This window comes from Ictalurus furcatus, chromosome 4 (genome assembly GCF_023375685.1).
Source record: "Ictalurus furcatus strain D&B chromosome 4, Billie_1.0, whole genome shotgun sequence".
NCBI lineage: Eukaryota > Metazoa > Chordata > Actinopteri > Siluriformes > Ictaluridae > Ictalurus > Ictalurus furcatus.
In genome coordinates, this window is record NC_071258.1 from 34,295,514 (window position 1) to 34,303,557 (window position 8,044).

The 8,044-nt window shown below is 42.9% G+C and overlaps 1 long non-coding RNA gene across 1 annotated transcript; it reads left to right on the forward strand.

Moving 5' to 3' along the window:
- The first annotated feature begins 3,956 nt into the window (after positions 1-3,956).
- Positions 3,957-7,518, forward strand: LOC128607099 (uncharacterized). The gene is made up of 3 exons (XR_008385807.1): positions 3,957-4,960; positions 5,043-5,147; positions 6,941-7,518. It is a non-coding gene; the product is annotated as an uncharacterized LOC128607099 (long non-coding RNA).
- Positions 7,519-8,044: the final 526 nt, after the last annotated feature.

The following is an 8,044-nucleotide window of genomic DNA, read 5'->3' on the forward strand; positions in this document are numbered from 1 at the left end:
CCTCCACTCTCCTCTCATCCTCTCTCCTCTCCTCCACTCTCCTCTCATCCTCTCTCCTCTCCTCCACTCTCCTCTCATCCTCTCTCCTCTCCTCCACTCTCCTCTCATCCTCTCCTCTCCTCCACTCTCCTGCTCTTCTCTCCTCTCCTCCACTCTCCTCTCATCCTCCCTCCTCTCATCCTCTCCTCCGCTCTCCTGCTCTTCTCTCCTCTCCTCCACTCTCCTGCTCTTCTCTCCTCTCCTCCACTCTCCTGCTCTTCTCTCCTCTCCTCCACTCTCCTGCTCTTCTCTCCTCTCCTCCACTCTCCTGCTCTTCTCTCCTCTCCTCCACTCTCCTGCTCTCCTCTCCTCTCCTCCACTCTCCTCTCATCCTCCATCCTCTCATCCACTCTCCTCTCCTCCACTCTCCTCTCATCCTCCCTCATCTCATCCTCTCTCTCCTCTCCTCCACTCTCCTCTCATCCTCCCTCATCTCATCCTCTCTCTCCTCTCCTCCACTCTCCTGCTCTTCTCTCCTCTCCTCCACTCTCCTCTCATCCTCCATCCTCTCATCCTCTCCTCCACTCTTCTCTCATCCTCCATCCACTCTCCTCTCCTCCACTCTCCTGCTCTTCTCTCCTCTCCTCCACTCTCCTCTCATCCTCCCTCCTGTCCTCCACTCTCCTGCTCTTCTCTCCTCTCCTCCACTCTCCTCTCATCCTCCATCCTCTCATCCTCCCTCCTCTCATCCTCTCCTCCACTCTCCTTTTCTCTCCTCTCCTCCACTCTCCTCTCATCCTCTCCTCCACTCTCCTCTCATCCTCTCTCCTCTCCTCCACTCTCCTCTCATCCTCCATCCTCTCATCCTCTCTCTCCTCTCCTCCACTCTCCTCTCCTCCCCTCTCCTCCACTCTCCTCTCATCCTCCATCCTCTCCTCCACTCTCCTCTCATCCTCTCTCCTCTCCTCCACTCTCCTCTCATCCTCCATCCTCTCATCCTCTCTCTCCTCTCCTCCACTCTCCTCTCCTCCCCTCTCCTCTCCTCTCCAGCGGGACAGGACGAGTCACAATATTTCACCTTCTGGAGATCAGACTCCATTCTTACAGGAGGAAAGTGGACAGAAACAGAGGAAACGATTTCCTGCATTCTCGGGGAAATACAGAAGTGAGCCATGTGCTGCGGTGAGTTTTCAATAAAACAAAAAAGCCTGGCAGGAAATGAGAAGGCAGTGTGAGTCTGACAGAAACACACAACTCGCACATATGAAAAGGGAGTGTGAATCACGTCAGAGCGCCGTGGTCTAGCTCCGCTTCCAGATGAACTCTAGTGAGAAGACGAATCGACTCGCTGCAGGAAGTGAATCAGACGTGCTGTGCGTTTTGGCTTGATTGGCTTGCGGTGTGTTTCTTGTAGATGGAAATCCAGAAATGCCATGTGTTCTGGAGATGTTCTGGATGAACGAAAAGAGAAAATAAACGCTGGACGCAACACACAAAAGGCTTTAAAGTAGTTATTTATATATTGATCTAATCATTTATTTAGTGACATTCTGTGTAAAAGAATTCTTTATGTAATGATTCTATGTAATGAGGCCATCACATCGATTTTTTTTTTATCAAAGAAAAGTGGGCTTTATCACGTTTCTGTCAGTAACTTCATGTAAATCATGAATATATGGGTTCATTTTACTGGTGTGAGGCTTTTCTCACATTTTCTATCACCAATCAATGCGAGTGACACAAGCAGAGCAGTGCTTCTGGGTCACATGACCAGGATAATTCTACTGCTTCTGGGTCACATGACCAGGATAATTCTACTGCTTCTGGGTCACATGACCAGGATAATTCTACTGCTTCTGGGTCACATGACCAGGATAATTCTGTGTCACATGACCAGGATAATTCTACTGCTTCTGGGTCACATGACCAGGATAATTCTGTGCTTCTGGGTCACATGACCAGGATAATTCTACTGCTTCTTGGTCACATGACCAGGATAATTCTACTGCTTCTGGGTCACATGACCAGGATAATTCTGTGCTTTTGGCCCACATGACCAGGATAATTCTGTGTCTTATGACCAGGATAATTCTACTGCTTCTGGGTCACATGACCAGGATAATTCTACTGCTTCTGGGTCACATGACCAGTTAATTCTGTGCTTCTGGGTCACATGACCAGGTTAATTCTGTGCTTCTGGGTCACATGACCAGGTTAATTCTGTGCTTCTGGGTCACATGACCAGGATAATTCTACTGCTTCTGGGTCACATGACCAGTTAATTCTGTGTTTCTGGGTCACATGACCAGGTTAATTCTACTGCTTCTGTGTCACATGACCAGGATAATTCTACTGCTTCTTCTGGGTCACATGACCAGGTTAATTCTGTGCTTCTGGGTCACATGACCAGGATAGTTCTGTTAAGGAATTTAGCTTATTAACATACTGACAGAAAGAACACAATGAGAACAAACCCCAAGAGGGTCTTTATTGTGTGTGTATGTGTGTGTGTGTGTGTGTGTGTGTGTGTGTACAGTACTCTGTTCCACATCAGTGAGTTGTAGCATCTCTCCAAATCCCTGTAGGCTGAACGACCCACATTCTCTCTCTCTCTCTCTCTCTCTCTCTCTCTCTCTCTCTCTCTCAATCCCCATTTACAACTCTCTTTCTTTGGGCTCATCTCTCTCTCTCTCTCTCTCTCTCTCTCTCTCTCTCTCTATCTGTTTACCCTCCCTAACTCCCTCAGTCATTACCCTATCCTTTTTTCACTCTCTGTCTCTCTATTTGGGCCCAAAGAGATATCTCTGTATCTCTTGTTCACTTTCTTTTCCCCTCTTCCCCATCTCTCTCCCCCTTCTTCTTTGTAATCTCTCGCTCACATTCTCACTCCCCATTTTTACCCTCCCCACCTCTTTCTTATTTATTACCCCACCTTTCTTCCACTCGCCTTTGTCTCTCGCGTTTTATTCCGTCCTCTTGTGTTCTCCTGCCATCTTTCTTTCATTCTTTTCTCTTTCAATTTATTACATCTCTCTCTCTCTCTCTCTCTCTCTCTCTCTCTCTCTCTCTCCCCCTTGTTCCTTCTCATTGTCCTTTCCCCTTACTTTCTCTCCATGCAGTATATTGTTGTTCTCATTCCCCATGTTTTCCATCTCTCTTTTTCTCTCACTTCTCTTCCTTTTCACCTCTCCCTTCTCTCTGCCTTCCTTCGTCTCCCTCTTTATTCTGTGTTGTTTTGTCTTATTAACTTCAAGAGAGAGACAAAAGTAAAGCCTTATGAAGGAATCGCCGTTCACAGCTGCTATAAGGAAGGGATAATCCCCGGCTAGGTCTGCTTACACGGTTTTAACGCCTGCCTTCATGAACCTTGCCTCCACGGAGTGCATTAAAATGGTCTAATTAGCAGCTAGCCGTGGATAACGCTCGTCACTCCCCAGCATTGACAAGTTAAATCTGTCATCGATGTTTCCGGTGCAAAATGGTTACTATGGTTACAGCTGTTTATAGGCAGCGCATTCATTTGACTAAACTGACCGGAACTACCTTCACACCTTCCAGCCAATCAGAATCGAGTACAGAGACAGACCGCGGTGTAATGTAAACGAGAACGGGAAAACACGACGTGCCGTTTTTAAATAATAACTTGAAAATAAATAAATAAATAAAAAACGTAATCATTGGTAAATTTCTGTGGTGTAATAAGAATAAAACACTTCGCTACGTGCTGCTGTAGGATAATAAACAACTTCGGTAACTTCGGTAACAGTAGCGCCTCTTCCGTATAAATCTTGTTTTGGAGTGTTCTGAATATTTTCTACATGAAGCACTTTTCATACCTTGATGAAACGCTACGCTCTCAATCTCGCTCACCCTGTAAACACTCGTACTTTATCATCATAATCCACTCTAACGCATGCTTAAATGAAATCTCCATTTAATCCTGTCTGTGATGTTGACACTGATGCATTATCGTGTGTGTGTGTGTGTGTGTTGTAAATAATTCCTAAGATTTATATATAGCGTTTTTCTAGGCACTCAAAATGCTTTACATTGTACAGCGGAGGAGGAGGGGGGTCTCCTCAACCACCACTAGTGTGTAACATCCACCTGGATGATGTGATGGAAGCCATAGTGCTCCAGAACTCCCACCACACACCAGATATTAGTGGAGAGGAGAGAGTGATGTAGCTAATTCAGAGGCGGAGCTTATTAGGGGGACATGATAGATAAGGGCCAACGCCAATGAGGATAATTTCGCCCGGACGCCGAGGTTATACGCCTACTCTTTACGAGAAGTGTCCTGGGATTTTTAATGACCATAGAGAGTCAGGACCTCGGTTTAACGTCTCGTCTGAAGACGTTCAGACGAGATGCTGTTTCAAAGTAATACATTCTAGAACTGATTGGAAACCGGACTTTTAATTATCATGCAAATCCGTGCAACCAACCACGAGTTACACCGGTTTGAGAAAACTAAGCTCCGCCCACAAGGGCTGGCATGTGGCGGCCATATTGTTTAGAAATCTCAACAGGGTTGTGATCATTATTGACTTTCAGACTCTACTGAGTAAGTATGATACCAAAATTTGTCAAGGTGCATCAAAAAAGCGTAGGACTAGTTCACGACAGTATTACGCAAATGAACGAGGTTTTGAGTGAAAATGTAAAGGAGAAAAAGATTTCTAAAGTTTTTAGGACTGTACAAAGTGGAAAATGTTAACATTTCAGTAAGTGGCGGTTTTCCCAGACTGCAGCACAGTTTGTATCGTCTCTCTTTCTCACCACGCTGTGTCCTCTCTCAGCAGCTGGATCTCCAGCAGTTTTTTGGCAGAAGCTGTGAAAGAGGTCACTAACCTCAATCTCTGCACATCCCTCTCTCTCTCTCTCTCTCTCTCTCATCGCAGCATCTCTCTTCACTTTCCTCTGCTGTTTTCAGTTTCTTTCTCTTGACATTCAGGTTAGAATTAATCAGCACAAAAAGGTAGAGTTTTGTAATTCCTTCTTACATTCAGTCACTTTAAATTGTCCAAGAATTTTTTTAAAAAAACAACCCCATCTCACAGTCCTGCACAGAAGAGGAGAAGCATTAAATCCATCAAAGTCGACGCTACAATAACATCTTTCCTTAAAAATATACATGAACAGGGACAAATAGGAAAAATAAAAAGGTACAAGCACAAAATACATTAAAAATTCCTTTCATTTCCTTTCTTTCCTTTCCTATAATCTCATTTCCTTTCCTCTCATTCCTTTCCTTTCCTTTCTTTTCCTTTCCTTTCCTCTCATTCCTTTCCTTTCCTTTCCTCTCATTCCTTTCCTTTCCTTTCCTCTCATTCCTTTCCTTTCCTTTCTTTTCCTTTCCTTTCCTCTCATTCCTTTCCTTTCCTTTCTTTTCCTTTCCTTTCCTCTCCTCTCATTCCTTTTCTTTCCTTTCCTTTCCTTTCCTCTCCTCTCATTCCTTTCCTTTCCTTTCCTTTCCTTTCCTTTCCTTTCCTTTCCTCTCCTCTCATTCCTTTTCTTTCCTTTTCCTCTCATTCCTTTCCTTTCCTTTCTTTCCTTTCCTCTCCTCTCATTCCTTTTCTTTCCTTTCCTCTCCTCTCATTCATTTTCTTTCCTTTCCTCTCCTCTCATTCCTTTTCTTTCCTTTCCTTTCTTTCCTTTCCTTTCCTCTCATTCCTTTTTTCCTTTCCTTTCCTCTCATTCCTTTCCTTTCCTCTCATTCCTTTCCTTTCCTTTCCTTTCCTCTCCTCTCATTCCTTTCCTTTCCTTTCCTTTCCTTTCCTCTCCTCTCATTCCTTTCCTTTCCTTTCCTTTCCTTTCCTCTCCTCTCATTCCTTTCCTTTCCTTTCCTTTCCTCTCCTCTCATTCCTTTCCTTTCCTTTCCTTTCCTTTCCTCTCCTCTCATTCCTTTCCTTTCCTTTCCTTTCCTTTCCTTTCCTCTCCTCTCATTCCTTTTCTTTCCTTTTCCTCTCATTCCTTTCCTTTCCTTTCTTTCCTTTCCTCTCCTCTCATTCATTTTCTTTCCTTTCCTCTCCTCTCATTCCTTTTCTTTCCTTTCCTCTCCTCTCATTCCTTTTCTTTCCTTTCCTTTCTTTCCTTTCCTCTCCTCTCATTCCTTTTCTTTCCTTTCCTTTCCTCTCATTCCTTTCCTCTCATTCCTTTTTTCCCTTTCCTTTCCTCTCATTCCTTTCCTTTTCTTTTCTTTCCTTTCCTTTCTTCTCCTCTCATTCCTTTCCTTTCATTTCCTTTCCTTTCCTCTCCTCTCATTCCTTTCATTTCCTTTCCTTTCCTTTCCTTTCCTCTCCTCTCATTCCTTTCCTTTCCTCTCCTCTCATTCATTTCCTTTCCTTCCTCTCCTCTCATTCCTTTCCTTTCCCTTCCTCTCCTCTCATTCCTTTCCTTTCCTTCCTCTCCTCTCATTCCTTTCCTTTCCTTTCCTCTCCTCTCATTCCTTTCCTTTCCTCTCCTCTCATTCATTTCCTTTCCTTTCCTTTCCTTCCTCTCCTCTCATTCCTTTCCTTTCCTTTCCTCTCCTCTCATTCCTTTCCTTTCCTCTCCTCTCATTCATTTCCTTTCCTTTCCTTTCCCTTCCTCTCCTCTCATTCCTTTCCTTTCCTCTCCTCTCATCCCTTTCCTTTCCTTTCCTCCTTGTATGATCATATATGCAGAATCAATATATTTCAGAACATATCTGTAGAATCTATTGAAATATGTGAACTTGTCCCATGTCTTTAATAAAATATACAATATGATCTATATTTCAAATATATATTGCCATATAAATAAGGTATATAGTTTTGATTGTGAACGTCTTTCATTGATAATAAAATAAATGTCACGGTAGGTGAAATGCACAGGAGTATATTGGAGTATTGTGTAAAGCTGTGTTTAATAAACGCACAGCTGTCTGATACGCCAGTGTTCATTTCCATCTGGCCTCTTTCCTCTTAAATTAATTCAGGAGAGCTGCAAAGTCTGCAAAGTTGGGTGTGGATTTATGATGCCGTCCTGTCGTTCGTGATATCATTCTTGGGAATTGGGAATTCACGCTGATATTAAACTTAAACTCAATCAGCTGTCAGTTGTGCATTTTCATGGCTGTTCTCCTGAGGAAACCCATGAGGAAGTGTATCTCACACAGAAGACTCCAACCTGACAGCGTGGAGAGGCTGAAGCTATCGATCTTTTCATCCTACAGGCAAGAGCAGCGTTTCCTTTGTGCTGAAAGGGTTAATACTCATGAATATTCTGCACCAGGGCAATATGAGTGTGACTCTGGGCCATGAATTTTAGCCCCAAGATAAGTGATAAGGCCAGGGTTCAGCTGCACCACCTGGTCCCAAATAATGCAGTTAAATATTTTATATTCACTTACATTTGTAAGCAACTCTTTGAATAATACATTGTCGACTAAAAGCGACTCCTTGAGTGATTCACTTACATTTGTAAACTAGTCAAGTGATTCACAAACATCTATAAATGACTCTCTAAGTGATTCACTTACATTTGTAAGCAACTATTTGAATAATTCATTGTCAACTATAAAGCAACTCCTCGAGTGATTCACTTCCATTTGTAAACTAGTCAAGTGATTCACAAACATCTATAATTGACTCTCTAAGTGATTCACTTACATTTGTAAGCAACTATTTGAATAATTCATTGTCAACTATAAGCGACTCCTTGAGTGATTCACTTTCATTTGTAAACTAGTCAAGTGATTCACATACATCTATAAATGACTCTCTAAGTGATTCACTTACATTTGTAAGCAACTCCTCGAGTGATGCACTTACATTTGTAAACTAGTCAAGTGATTCCCATACATTTATAAATGACTCTCTAAGTGATTCACTTACATTTGTAAGCAACTCCTCGAGTGATGCACTTACATTTGTAAACTAGTCAAGTGATTCCCATACATTTATAAATGACTCTCTAAGTGATTCACTTACATTTGTAAGCAACTCCTCGAGTGATGCACTTCCATTTGTAAACTAGTCAAGTGATTCCACTACATTTATAAATGACTCTCTAAGTGATTCAGCCTCGTTGAAGTCTGGAT